This window comes from Staurois parvus, unplaced genomic scaffold (genome assembly GCF_062004578.1).
Source record: "Staurois parvus isolate SC_StPar_1 unplaced genomic scaffold, SC_StPar_1.0 ptg000061l, whole genome shotgun sequence".
Classification (NCBI taxonomy): domain Eukaryota; kingdom Metazoa; phylum Chordata; class Amphibia; order Anura; family Ranidae; genus Staurois; species Staurois parvus.
In genome coordinates this window covers 6987096-7008423 of record NW_028317857.1, presented here as the reverse complement: position 1 = coordinate 7008423, position 21328 = coordinate 6987096, and the positions used below count along the sequence as shown (strand labels likewise).

At 41.1% G+C, this 21328-nt stretch overlaps 1 long non-coding RNA gene across 1 annotated transcript in view; it reads right to left on the bottom strand.

Annotated features, from left to right (window-relative positions):
* Window positions 1–1814: 1814 nt before the first annotated feature.
* LOC149469747 (uncharacterized) overlaps window positions 1815–21328 on the bottom strand; it is a 64721-nt gene continuing 45207 nt past the window's right edge. Inside the window, exons 2-3 of the long non-coding RNA XR_016311523.1 lie at window positions 11113–11278; window positions 1815–2236 (exon numbers count right to left, since the gene is read on the bottom strand). This is a non-coding gene — a long non-coding RNA (uncharacterized LOC149469747). The remainder of the gene's footprint in view (window positions 2237–11112; window positions 11279–21328) is intronic.

Sequence of the window (21328 nt, the reverse complement as noted above, 5' to 3'; positions counted from 1 at the left end):
AGGATGCAGAAATCCCTGACCTCTGTCTGGACAGTATTGATTGGCCCTGTGCTGATCACATGCACTCTCCAAAGGAAAAAAAATTCTCTAGCAATACACACTAAACTGAGCATGTGCAGAAGGGCTACGAGTTCAGTCTGTCTTATCAGCGTGGATATTTGAACAAGAGGAGGAGCAGAGAAGACAGGACCAAACAGCTTTTTTACACAATGCGGAGGATTAATCCCTTAGGTTCCACAGTGAGTATAACAAGCATGCTTTACTGCATATACGGACTGATTTTACTGTTGTGGGTTTAGTAACACTTTAAGTATTATAGTTGGGGTTGGTAGGAGTGTAAATGTTAAAGTAGATCTTCACCCTGAATTACATGTTGTCTTGCATCTACCCCTCCTCCTATCCGCTGCACAAATCTGGCTTTTGTTTTCCTTTGTTTAAGGTTTTTTTTATAAAGGTATGGCCTTCCCCTCTTCCCCCAGTGCCTAGGCATTTGACTTGCACTTCACCAGCTCTGCCTCTTGGAATGTGTACTTCACATATTACAGGAGAATTGAACTTTCATTGACAAAAGAGGGGGGGAGCTAGTGGCACGCCATCAGAGAGCCACCGGCTGAACAAGGAAGAGCCAGAAGCTTCCCAATGACTTCACAAAAGAAGACGGCAACACGGGACTGATTGGGGACAGAATAGAAGCAAATCTCAGCAGGACAATGCTGAATCCACTGGGCACTGGGTACCTTAACTGTGCAGGACTGCCAACAAGGTACGGGGGGGAGTGAAAAAATAGGGGGGGCAGAGTGGAGATCTGCTTAAAGGAACAAATTAGGGGTTAAGAATTGGGGACATATAAGAGTGAAAGGCTCATTTTAGGGAATAGGTTGGTTTTTAGGTAGATTGAAGGTAAGTATTAAAGGGTTAGTTAAAAGGGCTCATAACTTTCCAGTGTAGTGCATCGCATTTAGTGCAATACACGTTACATGTACAGGTGCATTGCAATTGCACACCTCTAATGCACCACAGTGCATGGTAACATACTACTGTGCGTTGTGTTGCGCTGCTTTCCCAAAAACGGTGCATGTCCATTTTTTTTAACATTCTGGTGCACTGCCAGCCTATTTATTTGAATAGGCTGCCTTGATGCAATGCATGAAAAATGATGTTTAGCGCACATGTGTTACTATAGCATCCCCGGGACGCCAAGTCTTAATGGCCCTAAGAAACACATTTAGAAAATTTTATTTAAACGGTGTGTAGGGAAAGAAATTTAAAAAACAGTTGAAATAAATTTCTGTAAATTATCTAAAATGTAAATTCTGTTTAGTAATTTTTAGAATCAACCTCCCTGACACATATCAAAGCCAGGTCTTGACAAGTTACTTTTGCTCCCTGCAGTTAACGCAATACAGCTTGGTAAAGGTTGGATACTAAGGCTGGCCATACACTATACAATTTTCTGTTCAATTTCTGCCCAATTTCCTTTAGATTTACTTTCAACTGTGTAGTGCAAGGACCTGCTTAATTGGATACAATTGAAAGTGTTGTTTAGGTTGGACTCATATGGTTTTTGGTAAATCTAAAGCAATTTTCTAAAGAAAATTGTATAATGTATGGCCAGCCTAAAGAACAGTATCTCACCGACGAGACCATTTTTTTTGCTCTCCCCTAACCAGCAAGCTCCAATTGCAAGATTCATAGTACTATACAATGTAAAAAACAACGCCCTTCCTCTCCTAGTCTGAATGCAATACTGATGTCAAATCAGTTACAGAAGACATATACAATATATATATATACAGTATACACACACGGGGGCGTTCAAGTCAAACCAGGACTTTTAATTTTACAGGTATAAAAAGGGATGCTATCGTAGTGGTACTACACACAATAGTATGTGGCAAGTGTATCCTATTACTGATAGGCGGCTCATGTCGTGGGCCAGTCCATTGGCCGTTAATTAAGATTGCATTACAGACAACAGTGTTAGTGCATGCATGTGATGACGTTTCTTGTGAACGAAGGCATAAAACCCGTGGATATCTGCAGAAGACTTCAAGCACAGTATGGTGATGAGGCGCTCAGCCACATTAGGACATTTGGATGGTGTAAACATTTCAAAGATGACCGTACATCCATCAGTGGCAATCCCAGCCATGGTGGTTCCCAGGATTTTCAACCCAGTGGTGCCGCTGTCAACAGTGAAAATTACTGTCACATTCTGAGTGATGAGCACACGTGTCTGCGGAAAAAACGGCCTTGTTAGATCACTAAGAGAATCCTGTTTCTCCATTACATTGCACAAGTTCAAACTTCTCACTGCACTACATGCACATTATAGCAACTTGGCTGGGAGGTATTGCCCGATCCCCCTTACAGATTGGACCTCGCTCCGAGTGATTTTCAGCTGTTTGGACCCCTAAAATAGTTCCTCGGAAGTCAGCATTTCAGCACTGATGACAAAGTGAAGCAGACTGTCCTAGGATGGTTCAGATGTACTGACAAACCTTTCTGTGCTGAAGCTTTTCAGGCATTAGCTAAACGCTGGGATAAATGTATAAATGTAGTAAGGGAGTATGTAAAAAAATAAAGGCAGTTTCCACTCATTAAAATTTGTTCTTTTATTATATAAACTCAAAAGTCCCAGTTTGGCTTGAAAGCCCCATATACATATGTGTATATATATATATATATATATTTTTTTTTTTTTCCTTGAAAAAAACAGTGACTGGCCCCTAAACCTATATATTTGCCTGGAATTCTTGTTTAAATTCTATGTAAATAAGAAAGTTGTAAGTGTTATATCCCAGTAAATGGGCTACAGTGATTGAACGTTTCCTGCCAAAATTGGTGTTCTTGGCCATGTTTAATCATTTACACCTGTTCCTTCTCATTAACTTTTTCTGCCAGTGACGGCTTTTCAAAAACTCCCCATGAAAGAGAGCCCTATTCTCGCTGAAAAAAATTAATTATGCAAAGCAGTTGCAGATACATATTGAAAATATTTGCAAATGATAGAAAAACAAATAGATTTGGACAGAGCCGTGCCAAATCTATACTGCCATGCCAGTAATTTGACATTTCTTGATTAAATTGATTGCTCTTTGTAGCAAACGGGAGTTTGAAGAACAAATAGATGGTGGGGGAGGTTTGGGGAGTGGATGAAAGGTGAACTTGAGTAAGGCTAACATATTGTACTTTATAGGCAAAGTAAGTCTCAACATGCATTAATCCTGCATCCACAGAAAATGAGAAGTCTACTTTAAGATCCTAATTTTTGTCCTTGGCTTACCTCCCCAACTGCAGTTCCAAAACTTTGTAGATATTATAATGGAGGAAAAAACTCACTTTCTCAGTGGATTAAAGATATCCAGCAACAGATCATTTGTCCTGGATATAACTAACTATATTCTGAATTGATGTTCCATAATACCTACTCATATTGTAATAGAGACAACAAACACACAGTATTATTTTTGAGAAATATGGCATAAAGATGAGTTTTCCAGGCATGACTGAAAATACAGTGTTAAGTGGAATTTTAACTCAAGCCCAGTTTTTTTTGGACAGAGCAGGGGAGGACTGAAACCTTTTTTTTGAATGTACACTGTTGTCTATGGTCCCGTTTGGTAGACTTTATCTGGCTGCCTGTCCTGTGACCATGTTGGAACTTGCACAGGAAAAATCTCTCAAATGGGTACACAGAGAGCAGAAAATCCTGAAAGAGGCTCTATACCAGCCTTTCTCCACCAAAGCGCTACAGCACACTGGGAAGGGCGGGGGGTTGTGCCTGAGGTCATCAGGGGTTCTGGCACAGCCAACAGGACAGTGAATTGAAGAGCAGTGGAAGGGGGTGGCAGCTTCCTGGGTCCTGAGCTCTCCATCTCCCCCTACAGAGCAGCTCCCTGCAGTGCAGTACCCAGTACAAGTGCAGGTATAGTACTGCAGTTTTTAAAAAGGCTGTAAATGTGCATGCGTGTGTGTATGTTTGTATGTATGTATGCTTGTGTGTGTATGCGTGCATTTTTTATGTATGTGTGTGTGTGTATTTCTGTGTGTGTGTATGTTTGTATGTATGCATGCTTGTGTGTGTGTGTATGTGTGCATTTTTTATGTATGTGTGTGTGTGTATTTCTGTGTGTGTATGTGTGCATTTTTTATGTGTGTGTGTGTGTGTGTATTTCTGTGTGTGTATGTGTGCATTTTTTATGTATGTGTGTGTGTGTGTATTTCTGTGTGTGTGTGTGTATGTGTGCATTTTTTATGTATGTGTGTGTGTGTGTGTGTATGTGTGTGTGTGTGTGTGTGTGTGTATGTGTGCATTTTTTATGTATGTGTGTGTGTGTGTATTTCTGTGTGTGTGTGTGTGTATTTCTGTGTGTGTGTGTGTATGTGTGCATTTTTTATGTATGTGTGTGTGTGTATGTGCGCATTTTTTATGTGTGTGTGTGTGTATTTCTGTGTGTGTGTGTATGTGTGCATTTTTTATGTATGTGTGTGTGTGTGTGTGTGTGCCTTTTTAGGGCTCGTTCATAATAGCAGCAAAGACTGCTGTCCCTCTGAAAAGCAATCCATGCTTGGGTTGCTTCCCAAAGGCATTTGACAGGCAGTGAACAGGCGATATGTTGCCACTGCACTACCTGTTTTAACCTCCTAAATGCAGTATCACTGTGCCACAACCGTGTTCATCGCATGCGGTTATGGCTTATTGATACTGCATTTATTGGGTTAAAGCAGGTAGTGCAGAGGCAACATATTGCAGGGGAGTTGTAGGGCATCCCCATTTACCTGAGGGCAGGGGCGGACTGACCATTCGGGCACTCAGGCACTGCCCGAGGGCCCAGGGTCAGTAGAGGGCCTTTTATAGGCTTTTGTTGGTGTGCTTTGAGTGTGGGCAAGGACACAGGGACCCCATGATTCCCTATTGCCCGGGGGCCAAATGAGTTGTTAGTTCGCCCCTGCTTGAGGGTATATTTCCAGCCAAGGCTACAGCATGTGTACGTCCCTGGCTATTGCCACTACAGCTAAAAAGGAAGCAGTAGGGAGTGGTAAAACGTGGCTTACAATTCCCCAACCTCAGGTGTGAATGAGCCCGTAATTCACATCTATCCGTGCTGCATGCTGCATTCTGCATCCTGAGTGCCATGTATAGGGCAGCCCATGCATTTCAATGGACTTCCCTAGCTTCCCTAGCCACAGAAATATATATAGGACACCATTCTGCATGCTTTATGATCTGTTCTGAACGATTTTATTCACAGCCACCTGGTTTATCCATTTGATAACTTTCCTTTTTACTTTCAATTTGTTATCCACATTTACATGCAGACCACATTTTCCCACAAAATAGGGAGTGGTATGTGTCCCTTGGCAGGTTACCCAGGCTCACTTGAGGTATGGGGCTAAGCGACAGTTGGTCTTCATCATAGTCCTGAAGGTGGAGAAGGGGCTGAGACCCTAGTGGCCCCTGTTTTTTTTCATTTAACACTGTCACCAGGTCCTGGCACTCAAGATCACCTCACAAAGGTGATAGCAGGTACAGAATGGCCATGGTGTGGAGACTAAACACTAGGCGAAAGGCAGGAGAATAGTGAGGTCCAGGCATGGGTCAAAGCAGGAAATAAGAGAGTATTTAGGTATAGGCAAGGGTCTTAGCAGGCGGAAGACAAGACAGTAATGAGTTCCAGGTAGCTGTCGAAGGCAGGCAGCAATCATGAGAGTGGTCAGGTCAGTTAGGGTTGGCAGCAGTCTTGCAATTTTAAAGGTAAGTATATTAGCTCTTTGAACAGTAATATCTGGGGATAGGACACGGATTTAGCCACTTCAAATATACGTTTTACCAGAGGACACAATCGGTATTGTTTCAGGGAACTTTGGAAGTCTTGGTAGGGAATTTGAGAGTAGGAGTTCTGAAAGTACAGGGAGAAATTATGAAAGTACCGTAAGGGTGAGGACAAACAGACATACTGTCAGTACTGCCAGAAAAAAAAACATATTTATTGGAATTAAAGTGGACTTTTGTAAGCACCCCTCAGCATCATTAAAGTTTATAACCCCTAACTGCCACTTTTGCTACACAGCAGTTCTGACTTAACTCTGAATTCATTTGCTTGGGATCAGTGACTCCAAAAGTCAGGAGCAGCCAGGAAACTAGCATTTTAAGAAGATTTGCATTAGCAGCCTACACAATTCTCTCAGAACAGGTTTTTTTAAGATAACAGAGAGTTCCCACTTTTTTCCGTAAAGTGAATAATTCCTTTAAATCATGGTGTACTTTTAAGAAAGTCCTCATCCTGCATTTTGTCATATTGATGGTGCTGTACTGTCTTATGTCAGCTCCGAGTACAGACACTGACACATTGTAATTAGACTGGCAGACAGGGCTGCAGTCAGTAGTTGTTATCTGATCCACAGACTCAGCCTCAACCTGACTTCTGGTTACATCAAGTGGAAAGTTACTCCGAATCCTGACAAGGAAATCCTCCTCCTGTAAAATAAAGGACATGAACATTTTTGAATCCCTCTTCCCACCGCAACATTTGCTTTAAGGGCTTGTTGGTACCACGATGCATGTATGAACGTGCCATGCACTGACATGTGTGTTAGGCATGCTGTGCTTTTTAAATACTCTATTTTAATTGATTCTGATGGCAAATTACTGATCAATGTACTAGAAAAGTCTTTTCTAGTACTAAACAGTTAATTTAATTGTGTAATTGATTTTTTTTATATCATTTTGGTTTTGTGGTTTATGCATAATTCTTCTTTTTCTTCATTTTCTTCATATTATTATTATTATTATCATTAGTAGTAGTAGTAGTATTACTACTATTATTATTATTGTTAATAATAATAATAAAAATTACTAATAATAATGTTGCTTTTGTGTTTGTTACTATTGTTTTTGGAATTATTCACGGTATATTATTATTATTCTTGTTATTTGTATTATTATTATTATACAAGATTTATACAGCACGAACAGTTTGCGCAGTGCTTTACAAGTGCTTTATAAGGGAGACAGTACAATTACAATACATTTCAGTACAAAAGGAATATGAGGGCATTTATATGCTGATTTTTAATGTTTTTGCTGTTACTGTTTTCTTTTGAACTTCATTGGCAAATACTTTTTCTCTTTTTTCTTTTTTTTTTCTTTTTACAAATGTCTAAATAGTATTAATAAACAGGAATAATAATAATGTGGAGGAGGAGAAATGAAAATGCATTTTTTATTATTTTATTAAAATCCTTTTTTTATAGCATCCAAATTTTTATTATCATTTTTAACATTCTCTTTTTGTTTTCTATTTCATCACTTGAAATTAATTCTAAACTCCTTCTCCGCTGCTATGCTGTTGTACCTTTCATACAGAAAATTGTTATTGGTTATAGAATAAACAACACATGATGAAAATAGAATCAACTCTGCTGGTGTAAACACAGGATGTGTCGATGTGAGATAACTATTAAATGTACATTTAAATAAAACCATGAACTGCATGCACTGTGGGACAGACTCTTCCTTATTTCCTCCTAAGATATGGGAGAGTCAGCTCCAAGATAATGTACCCATGATAAGGATCAGGCTGCCTGTCATTCCTCTAGTAGGTCAATTTACACACATAATGCCATCTGGTATCCCATAACGTTTACACTGGATGTGATCTACTGATACTCCTTCCCCTGGGCTCCCATTTAATAACATCTTGTAAGAAGACCTGCCATCGGGATTAGTTTTCAGAATCACAGGCTCCTCGGAAACTCCCATTAATTGGAACGTTCCCTGTATAATGAGCTCCTCATCAGCTCCAGCTAATGATTCAACCTTACGCTGCTTTCACTTTGATCTAATCGTTCACCTGTTTGTTTCACTTTTCCCAGCTACAAGAATTTTGTTCAAAATTTAAATAGGTTGATCGTAATTAGTCACCAGCTTTACAAAGAAATTATCATCACATGCTTTTCATGGCAAGAAGTAATACTTTTTACTTACATAATGGCTGCCACAATAAAAATAAATAAAAATAGTAAACTGTATCTTTGCTTCATGGTCACAAAACTGGGACAGTCTGAGCAAAAGGCGAGAATTAAAGCAAATTTGCAACTCCCTCATTGGCTCACCTTTACATAGGCTATCCCCCATTCAGTCTATCATGAATGCTGTTGCCTGACTCATGCGCCTTACCAACCAATCCGTGTCTGCTACCCTTCTCTGCCAATTTCTCCATTGGTTGCCAATCACCCAGAAAATTAAATTCAAAATACTAACAACAACTTGCAAAGCTATCCACAACTCTGCCCCCAGCTACATCACTAACCTTATCTCAAAATATCAACCAAATCATTATTTTCATTCCTCCCAAGACCTCCTGCTCTCTACCTCCCTTGTCACCTCCTCCCATGCTCACCTCTTTGACTTTTCCTGAGCCTCACCCATCCTCTGGAATGCCCTACCCCAATCTGTCTATCTCCTACCTTGTCCACTTTTAGATGCTCCCTGAAAACCCTTCCCTCACCCTACCTAACAACTGTACTTTTATTTCCTCTATCAGCTCATCCCCCACAATTATTGCCTTTTGTATCTCTTGACCCTCCCTTTTAGATTGTAAGCTCCAATGAGCAGGGCCCTCCAATTCCTGCTGTATTAAATTGTCGTAATTGTGCTGCCTGCCCTTATGTTGTAAAGCACTGCGTAAAATGTTAGATTTATATAAATCCTGTATATTAATAATAATCAGGGGCGGACTGACCATTCGTGCACTCGGCCACCACCCGAGGGCCTGGGGTCAGTAGGGGGCCCCATTAAATTCCCCTGGTACCTTTTATAGGCTTTTTTTGGTTGTGCTTTGAGTGTGGGCAAGGACACAGGGGCCCCATGATCCCCTATTGCCCGGGGGCCCCATGAGTTGTCAGCCCGCCCCTGATAATAATAACATTTGAAATAAGGGCAATATGTGATGTTTGCTGAACTATATGTTATTGGTCAATGGCAAATTTTGGTGCTCAGAAAGGAGGTCACATGCAGATGACCATTGAATTTCATGATCGAGAACATTGTAATCCACATCATGGGTAATTGTACAACGTAAACCATCACATCCATCACACACTTCTACCAATGTTGCATAGAATATATCCAAATACATTATGTACCTACTTATATTGCTCTATCACAGGGGTGGGCAACTGTGGCCCTCCAGCTGTTGTAGAACTACAAGTCCCATGAGGCATTGCAAAACTGACAGTTACAAGTATGACTCCCAAAGACAGAGGCATGATAGGACTTGTAGTTCACCAACAGCTGGAGGGCCACAGTTGCCCACCCGTGCTCTATCATATAATAAAAAAATCCAAATATCTCTACTTTCACTAATGAATGCTATACGTTGATAGTCATGCAATAATAAAAGGGGAAAAGTACAACAAATATGATGTGTTAGTGATCATCTTGTTTTTAAATCCCAATTCCAATATGTTCTTAAACAATTAGTACCTATTAAAAAGGAATAAATTAATAACAAGAAAAAAACATAAACAAAAGATGAAACATAAGCAAGCGTTTAATATATACAAGCTGATTATTGTGAAATGTTTAGATAAATGGGTAGTATTTATATAGAGAAGTGGGTAATGTGTCTGTATATCATTAAAGCACTTGCCAATTGACAGGTGAGGATTTTGCAATTAACATGTGACTAAAGGCAATTTTGTTTCCAGTTTGGATAGAGTAAAGGAGGGTTTTTCAGGGGTTTTTTTGCCATGTCAACCCAAAATGTTCTTTTACTTGTTGCTTTTGATTATAATAACAGTAAATGGGACAAATAGAGAGGGCACAGACAGCAATAAAAACTGACAAGTGTTGTAATCCAACTCCACTCTATCCAAAACAAAAAAGAAATTGCCTTTGGTGACACCTTCATCAATCAAGCAGACCACAAACACTCAAATATACACATACTGCATGTTGAAGTGCATTTTTTAAATTACAAAATATATGACAATTCTTTTTAAAAATATATTTTTTTAAATATATTCTTCAGATTTTTTTAACATATAAAAAAGTCATTTTAACACATATTATTACATATATTTGTGAATGCATTCCAAAAATGTAGATTTGTATTTTTAGAGACATACAGTATATTTGAAATGTATTTTTAAAAATATTTTTTATACATTTTGTAATAAAAACGCATTTCAACATACAGTATGTATATATATATATATTATATATATATATATATATATATATATATAAATATATTGAATATGGCCAAAATTGTAGTATTTCAAATATATGTCATATATGTCAAATACCACCCTACCCGTGCCCTTCGCTCCTCACAGGACCTCCTACTCTCTAGCTCCCTGGTCTCCTCCTCCCACGCCCGATTGCAGGACTTCTCCAGGACTTCCCCCATCCTCTGGAACTCCCTACCCCAATCCATCAGACTGTCACCTACCCTTCTCACCTTCAGGCGCACCCTGAAAACCCATCTCTTCAGGGAAGCCTACCCCACCCTCACCTAACATTCTGATCTCCTCCACTTCTCCCACCACTCCATTCCCCACAGCCACTTCCTCCTGTACCACTTTCCCCTCCCTCCTAGATTGTAAGCTCGAAAGAGCAGGGCCCTCGAACCCCTCGTGTATTTTACTGTTACCGTCTTGTCTCATGTTCTGTCCCCCTTGCTACTGTACAGCGCTGAGCACACCCTTTGGCGCTATATAAATACTGTATAATAATAATATATATAAATATATTTGGGAATAATATTTTAAAATATATTTCAAATATATTTTTCTTCCATATGGGTGTAGTGGTGGAATGTCTTTGCTTCCCAGGCTCTGCCTGGTGGGGATGAAAGTGTAGCAGGGTCCAGTCCTCACCTCCCAGGCTACTGTCCAGGGAGGATGACTCTTTGCCTGGGATTGGAAGCCAGAACCACTACTTTGTTCCACTACTTGTTATAGATAAAGGTTCTTCAGGACAGTGCTCTTGGGCATAAATCATTAAATTATATTGTGTCATCAATCCATAAAATATTAATGCGTTGTGCCCAAATCTATGTGCGTTATTCCATGCCTTTAAGAACATGCACACACCACACTCACCAAATGTTGCTGACTTCTAATTATAAGAAGTCAAATAGCGCTTTTCCAACAGTATATCATGCGTGAATCAAGTGGTGGTCCTTGGTCTCTTTAAGTGATGACCTCTGGATCTTTCTCCTTTAATATCTCAGCGATGCCTCAATGCCTTTACATATCCTCAATGCAACTATTGAGAAAGTAGGGAAAGTTACATATAGTGTAGTATTTTTATTTTAAGATCATTTGAAAGTGGTATTGCACTTACATTCACATTAAAAATACATGCCAATAGAAAATGAAAACCAGGAATACCGGTTTGCATTCCACCTGCATTTCAAACAGCGGAAGTGACATCACTGGAAGCCCTGCCCCATGCATTTCATTATCAGGAGCAAGGTCACTGGCTTCGCCTCCGCCTTTATACACAGAAAATCCCCACCTACTACACCCGAATCAATCCAATCTATATCTGAGCCATCCTTTATTATAGTGCCCATTTAATGATCAACTTCATATCTAGGACTTATCTATCATTTATGTAGACCATTGTTGCCTTATTAAAAATGTATAAAAAAGCCAATTTAAAAAAACTAAGTCCTACTACTTGCCCATCTGGACTTAGAGTGTCCTGAACTGACTGGTGGGAGTGGCCTGGAAGGTCCTAACCTGACCTATGGCAAAAAAAACGTAAAAAACCCCCAGAAAGGTAGCCACCTGTCCAGGTCTTTGGAATCTACTTTAGCCTGTGGTAAAGGCATTAAGAATTATATAGCTTGCCTATAACAGAGCTCGAAAGATTGTGGAAGATAGTAGTCCATTTGGGCCTGAAAGGATCACTGAGATCTTTACTGTGCTGAGAGTTTTTTTATGCTGTTTTGGGACATCCTGTATACCATACCTTCTCTCCCTAGACAACTGAGCCAAAAAAAGGTAATAAAAGAACATTGAAGCATTTGAAGTCTGTCTGTGAATTGCCATAGGTGTGAGTTGTTTTGGTGCAACGACAGGGCAAGTCACTATTAGGAAGGAAGTAGGGGCCAGAAAATTCCAGCAGTTTCTTGGGGGGGGTATTGTTACAGCAACAGTTATGGCCAGGGGTGGAAAGACCATTTGGAAACTCGAGCAGTGCCCGAGGACCCAGGGTCAGTAGGGGGCCCCATGAGATGCCCCTGGTACCTTTTTCATAGGCTTTTTTGAGTTTGGGCAAGGACACAGGGGCCCCATGATCCCCTATTGCCTGGGGGCCCCATGAGTTGTCAGTCCGCCCCTGGTTATGGCACACCTGCCCTTCTGAGTTGTGCTGTATATATCTGTGTGCTAATTTGGTAAATTGTTCAAGATCTGCATTATGAATGCTTGGTCTATCCATCATTCAATGTCTTTGGACAGCTCCAAACAGGTTAGAGCATTTGGTGCAAAAGGTAAATATCAAGGAAGGTCCAGCAATTGTCCCCTGGGCCACTGTTGATTCAGCAACTGAGGACCAACACCAACAAAAACAGTATGCTTTCTTCAGCACAGTATGACATTATATTTTTATAGGGCTTCTATATGCCATCCTAACTAATATCTCTGATCCATGTAAATATTTTGCTGGCTGATGGCACTGAAGTTTTTCAGTTAACTGTCCTACAATAAATGCTGAACGCTAATGGTTACAGCCTTTGTACAATTTTTGATAATCCCTAGTTGCTAGGCATTTGCTTAACCTGCTAAAGCTTGCCATACATAGTTCATATTTCAGCTGATTCCTCCTGAATCAGTTGAAATTCAAGTTTTGGTGGGCTCTGTCATAAAATTCTCTTCCAAACACTAACCGCATCCCATCAGATGCAATCACTGTTTCGATATTCAGACACCACAGGGGTAGATTCCTCCGCCCACTCTGATTATTGTGTTATGCCAGGAATTTATTTACACAGGCTTAAAATGTTATTGAATGGTCCATTTTAATGAGGGAAGATAGTATATCTGACGCTTGGTCCTTGGTTAAGTATTCAGTAACTTGGAATAGACAACTCAGCATTTGAAAGCGAGATGCAATCTACTGCTCCCTGTACCTTTAGCATATTTCCCATATTCACCATCTATTTTAATCCCCTTTCCCATGATTGCCAACTATTTTAATTCCCTTCTCCAGAATTGGCATCTATTCTAAGCATGTAAACTGGAGCTGCAGAGGAATGGGCCCCAAGCTTGAAGTAGCCAGTTCTATGCTCTAAGCCAGTGGTCTTCAAACTGCGGCCCTTTGCTTGCCTTCATCCAGCCCTTGGAGCACTATTCCTTCCTCAACAATGGGGCATTTTCCTTTCACTGTCACAAATGATGGGATACTATTCCTCCCACTGACACCAGCAATGGGGCATAATTCCTTCCATTGATATAAACAAATAGGCGCTTTTCCCCCTACTGATACAAATGAAGGGACACTATTCCCCCCACTGATACCAATGATGAAGCACTATTCCCCCCACTAATACTAATGATGGGGCACTATTCCTCCCACAAATACCAATTAGGGACACTATTCTTCCCACTAATACCATTATTGTGACACTATTCCTCCCAATTATATAATAATGGGGCTTTATTCCTCCTTCTACTGATTAAAGGTACTATGTAATTTTTTTTTTCAAAATGTTCTATTTTTGTCATAGAAAGAGGTACAAATACAGTATACAGGTAGATGCTCAAAAACCTAACAACCAGCTTTGCAAACAAAATATTGATCATATCAAAAATAATACAAACAGCAAGGTATTATTATTAACATATGGTCAATAGAGCAAATTAATGAGAGAAGGGGTGGCCACAGGGCCGATATGGCAGATTGACCTCGAAGTCTAACACAGCATCAATCCATCATTGAAGAATTGGCTTCTGGGCAAAGAGAGAGAAGGAAATAACAGGATAAAAGAAGGGGGAAAAAAGAGGGGAGGACAGAAGGGGGTGTGACGCAAGGGGTGTCCGGTTCACTAGTAGGAATCTTATGCAACTTCCAGCCTCACCAAAGAAATCAATGGGTTTCGGTTGCAAGCCATGGGCTCCATATTTTAAGGGATTTGGCATACGTGTTGGTAAGAAGGAACTATGTCATTTTTTTTACTCCCACTGAGCATCAAGCCTGAGACATTGTTTACTTCCACTAACACTGGGGCATTTTCTACTCCACTGGCCATTCTGGCCCCCCTAAAGTGTAAAAGGCAGTGGACTGGCCCTTTGTTTGGAAGGTTTTGGGACCCCTGCATTACATAGTTAGTCTGGCTGAAAAAAGACAAACGTCCATCCAGTTCAATCATTAAGAAAAAAAAAGTTAGAACCCTATACCCACAGTTGATCCAGAGGAAGGAAAAAAAACCCAGCAAAGCATGATCCAATTTGCTCCTTCAGGGAAAATAAATTCCTTCCTGATCCCCCGAGAGGCAATTGGACATTCCCTGGATCAACTTTACCTATAAATGTTAGTATCCAGTTATATTCTGTGTATCTAAGATAGAATCCAGGCATTTTTTAAAGCAATCCACTGATCTGGCCAGAACCAACTCTTGAGGGAGTCTATTCCACATTTTCACAGCTCTCACTGTGAAGAAACCTTTCTGTGTTTGGAGATTACATTTCTTTTCCTCCAGATGTAAAGAGTGCCCCCTTGTCCTCTGTGATGACCTCAGGGTGAATAACTCTACACCGAGTTCACTATATGAACCACTGATGTATTTATACATGTTGATCATATCCCCCCTTAATCTCCTCTTAAACCATACTCCTAGTGGGCAATGGTATGAATAAAGTGTATCTAAAGCCCAAACTTTTTTTTTCAATGGCGAAGGAAGGGGTTTAAACCCATGAGGATTTTATTTATGTCTGTGTTCCTGCTAGGAATGAACAGGAATGGAGGGGAAATCTATCAATGTGGAAGTCTGTTCCAGTGGAAGGGGATTTCCAGTCATGTGGTGTGTCTGTCGAGGTATAGGGAAAATTCCCCAATGGGACACAAATGGCATTAAAACCTGGCCAGGTTTTTAACCATTCCCTGTTCATTGCAAAACAAAAAAATGGATTTACTTTAAATAGCTGTGGTTAGAGCAGGACACTGTGTACTCAGTGACTGGAACATATCACCAAACACCAACAGCTATGGCTGTTATGGTGTACTGAGTTCCTTGAGTTCACCACAACCATTTGATTAAATTCAGTCCTACTATAATCTTTAGATTTAATGATATCAACAGGATGTGACACATGCAGATTGTTGTAAAATAGGCAAATCACAGAAATAATAACATCATTAACCTTCCTTTTTCACTGTACATGTTGCATTTCATTTTTGCAAAGTAGGCAATGGCTGTTTAAATGGATTCAATGATTGTGCAATTATGCAATGATAGTGAATTGGCTTAAGGCAGTTCCCAAATTTAGCTCGGGGAATGTCTGTTTTTCTCTAACTGGTCCTTAGCTATGTTTTCATTGGTCTCACTGTACATTCCCAGAAACCAAACCCGTAATTAGGAACAACATATTTTTCAGGCTAACATTAGAAATTGTATTTTTCTGTTATTTATATGTGGGTATAGATTCTTGAGCATGTTCTCTTTTTTTTTTTTTTTACTGGACGAAATGATCATACTGGATGTGACATGAAAAATATACAGTGTCTGTAGAGAATGAAACATTGGGTTCTGTCTGGACCACCTAATCTCTATACTATGTAATTCCTCTAGCTTCCTGTGCAGTCTGACAAGCGTCACAAAAATAAGTATGCAGGGAGCAGTAGATTGTAACTTACTTGGCAAATGCTGAGCTTTCTATTCCAAATTACTGAATAGTTAAAGTGGACCTAGCAGCAGATATACAGTACAGTATCTTCTCACAAAAAGTGGTTCTTCAGTAACTATGGGAAAGAATTCCTGTCATGTCACAATAAACACTAACAGCATCATTTTTATAAAAAAAAAGTTCCAACTATTATCATTAAAATACATAGTTTGACTTCCAGTCAGGGCCGGTGCTTCCAATAGCCAAACTAGGTGGCCGCCTAGGGTGCTCTGCCACCTACGGGCGCTTGGGAGCAGCGCAGGCCGGCAACTTTCTCTGTGTGGGATGCTGCCATGTAATAAATAATCCTTCAGCTGAGAGGAGGGGTGGCAGAGGGGAAAAAGAAAGGATAGAGGAAGATGCTGGGTATGTGGGGCCAGTGTAGCAGTTGAGCTGCTGGTCCTTCCAGTGTTCCTCTCAGACTCAGTCCCTTACTGCAAGCCAGCTGGTGTCTGCTGATCACTTTGGAGTTCCAGCCATTCTCTTCCCATTCATAAGCAAAGGTGGAGCTGCGCCTGTGGAGAAAAGTAATGTCTGACTCTGATGTCTTGGGTCTGTGTGAGTGTGACCCTGCCGGCCGGACATGTAATGCAAAGTGTCGGTGAGTGATGACATCATCACGATCCATCAGCCTGCCCTTATAGTGCCTTCTGGGCTTGCTGATCTATATCAATGTTGATGGTGAAGTGTTGTGTCGGATCTGTCACTATGTGGGATCCCTCAATTCAGCTGCCTGCTGTCTCAGTGTTTTATCTCCCCCCATTGCCTGGGGAATTCCAGCCTGGGATCTGTCGGAGTGTGAATCCATCATCCTCCACTCACTGCAACTGTCACCCTGCCACTGCCAGCCACAGATACAGTCCATCTGTGACACTGATATTGTCTTTAATATTGGTGTTGGTGGCACTTAATTTTGCAAATTAAAAGAAATTTAGCAGTTTCATATTTTGTTGATTTAATATTTTCTGCTGTTTTTAAAATGTTTTATTTATTGATTTATTTTTTGGGGGTACAAGTAGCTGGTCTTGCCTAGGGCGCAAAATAGTCTAGCACCGACCCTGCTTCCAGTCAAGTGACTATGCCTAGGCTCTACTGTATGCACGAGGAAGCATTTCTCTAATCTCCACTTCTCCAGAGATAAGACTGTACTTTGGAACTTTTTGGTGCAGAGCCAGAATAGTGTTTTCATCTCCAATTCTGACACAGAAAGATGATAAGTAGCAATTTGATGGAATTAACTTTGGGGTGCATGTATTAAGATTTGCATAGCAATTGGCCCGGTGAAAATGCATGTACATTCTTTCTGCATGAACACAGCAAGAAAATGAATGTTATTAGGCTATAAACTATGCTGAACAAATGCTTTCCATTGATTTAAAATGGAAAATACTGCCATTGGTCACTAGAGGGTGTTAAGTATCTTAGGAATTTGCTGTGATACTTAGTGCCATCTAGAGGACACATGCTATATTTTCCATTTTAAACATGCTTATGGTTACAAAGAGGTGTTGAGGGTTAAATGTTAAGTTATGTTTTAAGGTTAATTGTTTATTTTCAAGCTTGGGTTAAAGTTACTCATTCAGTGAGGGCCCCTCTTCACCCTAATTCAGTGCAAAAAAATGTAAAAAAATAATGTGGGAGAAAAAGTTAAGAAAGATGTTCATGCCTCCACCCAAGGCATCTAGGCAGGGGTGGCCCCACCATCCTTCTGACGAGATCCTGGGGGCTACCAAGAAACTCAAATCTCACAAAAAGACAATCACTGCACTGTGCTGTAGTGCCGTCTGGTGAGATTTGTGGTACTTAACATTCCTTGGGATCTTTTCACCCCCTGAAGTATTGAATTAAAGAAATAGGTAAGTATATCAACTAACTTTCTTCTGTGCAGCAGATTAAAGTGGTATCAAATTTAAAAGCAAACATGCATTATATTGCAGCTCACTATTTCTTAGATGTGATGACTGCATTCATTTTTTAGGCTTTCTTTCTTCTATTTTCACTCGGTAATCTAGCTATTAAGTTTGTTATTTTTCAAAAGAACAAGCTCTCCTTCAGGTGTATCAGTTATAGGGATGAGACAAACCATTCAACACTGGCAGAGGTGCTTACCATGATTAGCTTTTATGTAAAATCTTTATACCAAACGGAAAAAAGAAACTGTTGCTGTAACTGCTTATAAAGTATTAGCTGGTGTTCAGCTACAATTTGTTAGTATATAAAAATCTGTTAGTCCATTTAACACTCCCCTTCTCCCAGACTGATAATGCTGCTGTCCAAAGGGGCCCCTTGTGCTCCTTCATCCAGAGTTGGGGTATGCTAATACAGGAGGTATGTTACTGGCCAGATCACTGAAACAGAGGGAAAACAACTAAAAAAAGAAAATTAATGCAGCCACCACATCTAAGGATTGGTAAACTGCAATATATTATATTCTTGGTTTTGGGTTTAATACCAGATTGGGGAGAGGGCCCTCAGTGAATAGATGGACTATACAAGGAGTGCTTTAGGACAGGGTTGGGCAACTGTGGCCCTCCAGCTGTTGTAGAACAACAAGTCCCATGAGGCATTGCAAAACTGACAGTTACAAGCATAACTCCCAAAGGCAGAGGCATGATGGGACTTGTAGTTCACCAACAGCTGGAGGGCCACAGTTGCCCACCCCTGCTTTAGGGTTATTATAAGGTTGAAGGTTACGTTTTAGGGTTAGTTAAGGGTTAAGTCTTGGGAGGTTGGTTAAGAGCTCATTTAGAAGGGATCTAGGTTTAGATGATGGGAGTTTAGTGGATGGGCTAACTTAACCTTAGGTTATAGTTAGGACTAAGGGCGTGTTTAGTTTTCTGTGTCAAATAATAACATATGGCAATAATCATTATTTCAATTCCAGATGTTTATGGTTTCAATGCTCATTTTACAATACCCTTTGCAGTATTTTTACAGATTTGTGTGCAATTTGGACAGCATGTAATTGTGGACCCATTTTATTTCTTCTTAAAGGATACTTTTTAAAAGCAAGCTTGTAGTTATGAAATATGGGGGATGCCTCTGTTGACCTGTCGTTATGAAAATGCCAGTTCTCTGCCATGCTTATCCAATGCCTCTATTAGTTTCAAAGTCACCAACCCAGAAAACTAATGTCGACTGGGAATTGTGACTTCACCAATTAAGAAAGATGTTGGGGCCACCCCTGCCTGGAACTCTATGGAGGCCACAGCACCCATGTGGGGGGAATGACACAGATGTCCAATTTTTCAGTATGTTCTTTCCTAGTTGATATAGTAAATTTTGACTACTTCTTGGATTGTAATATCCTCCAAAATATATCCCTCCCTCTCTTTTCTTGGCACACAGCCAGTAAAAAAGTTTTCCCTGTTATAAATACAAACCATACAGGGGATCTAAGCCTTCCATGCTCTAGTTAAAGCCAAAAAAATGTTGGCTTTAGATACACTTCAACGTGAGTGCAAACCCTAATAAATCATTTCTGTTACTTACTTCATTTTTGGTCTTTTAATATAACATATGTAGCTCCCTCCTTGATAGCTAGGGGGAGCTATAGCCTAATTGTTAGTGAGGTGTGCTGAGTAGCAGCCTGATTGTGATACCTAGCAGAGTCAAATTTAGGTCAGAGCTGAAAGGCTCTGCAGACTGGCTCTCTGAGACTTCCTCCTGCACTAGAACTTTGGAGAAAGCTCTAGAAGCAGTGGGCAGAGGTAAGCAGTGGCTAGTCAGCACTCTCAAGGGATCCTGGCCAATCCCAAAAAAGAGGCTTGGCAAAGGGCCAGAACAGCCCTTAAGAGTGAAAGAGCCTGCCCAGCAGCAGGAGAGTTCGGGTGGAAGATGGAGAAGTGAGGCTGGAGAGCAGGAGCCTGGGATGGGGCCCAGATGGGAAGGGACTCACCTCCAGGCAGGGATGCTGGAAAGGAGAAAAATTCAGCATCTCATTGTCCCCCAGAGAGAGGAGCACCTGTGGAGCAGGGAAGGACTGGCCCATCTAGAAGGCCTGGTAGCAGCCACAAACCCATCTGCGAACAGACGGAGGACTGAGTGAGTAGACCTACACCCCTTAGGCCAGTAAGAGAAAGGAGCACTTTAGTGGGGAACAGGATTAGCTGCCTACCTAGGACTGTCTTACACTTAAAGTGACGGGCACTGGATCCCCTGTCCAGGGATTCCTCCAGGCAGCCAGATAAAGGAGTACATCCAGAGAGGCTGGCTAGCTCTCCAAGAAGAGGATTTTTTACTATAGACTTGTACAGAGTTCTAGGAAGTTGTCCTCAGTTACTATACCTTTGGGCATCCCATACACCCCTTACCCCATCCAAGTTCAATCCCCTAATAAAACGTCAAAACAAAGCTCAAGGACTGGTCACTGTCTCCTGGATGTAAGTCTGTGTGAAGGAATTGAGTGTTGCCTGGCTGTGCAGGACTATAGGGGGACCCAAATCTCTAGCGACTCCTAAGGGAGTAGTGCTACAAATAGATAGATTATATTTCTCCTAAACAGATACTGTACAGTAAGTAAGCATTGCCACTCTAGGATAGGAAATTTGCTATTGAAAAGATCACGAGGTAAAAATAAAAGGTGAAAAAGACTAAAAGAAAAAATTCAGCCAGCACATTCAGGGACTGGTAAACTGCAACATTATTATTATTATACAGTGTTTATATAGCGCCAAAAGGTTTGCTCAGCGCTGTACATTATAGTGGGGGACAGAACATGAGACAATACAGTAACAATACAATACACGAGGGATTTGAGGGCCCTGCTCCTTGGAGCTTACAATCTAGGAGGGAGGGGGTAGAGGTACATGAGGGAGCGGCTGTGGGGGATGGAGTGGTAGAAGGCAGGGGCGGACTGACAACTCATGGGGCCCCCGGGCAATAGGAGTTCATGGGGCCCCTGTGTCCTTGCTCAAACTCAAAAAAGCCTATGAAAAAAGGTACCAGGGGCATCTCATGGGGCCCCCTACTGACCCCGGGCCCTCGGGCAGTGCCTGAGTTTCCAAATGGTCAGTCCGCCCCTGGTAGGAGGAGTGGAGGAGAACGGCTGTAAGTTGAGGGTGGGTTAGGCTTCCCTGAAGAGATGGGTTTTCAGGGTGCGCCTGAAGGTGAGGAGGGTAGGTGACAGTCTGATGGATTGGGGTAGGGAGTTCCAGAAGATGGGGGAAGTCCTGGAGAAGTCCTGCAGTCAGGCGTGGGAGGAGGAGACCAGGGAGCTAGAGAGTAGGAGCTAGAGAGTAGGAGGTCTTGTGAGGAGCGAAGGGCACGGGTAAGGTGGTATTTGGGTATCAGGTCAGTGAGGTAGTTTGGGGCAGCGTTATGAATGGCTTTGTATGTCATAGTTAGTAATTTGAATTTAATGCGTTGGGCAATCGGGAGCCAGTGAAGGGATTGGCAGAGGGGGATGGCAGAAGTGGATGAGTCT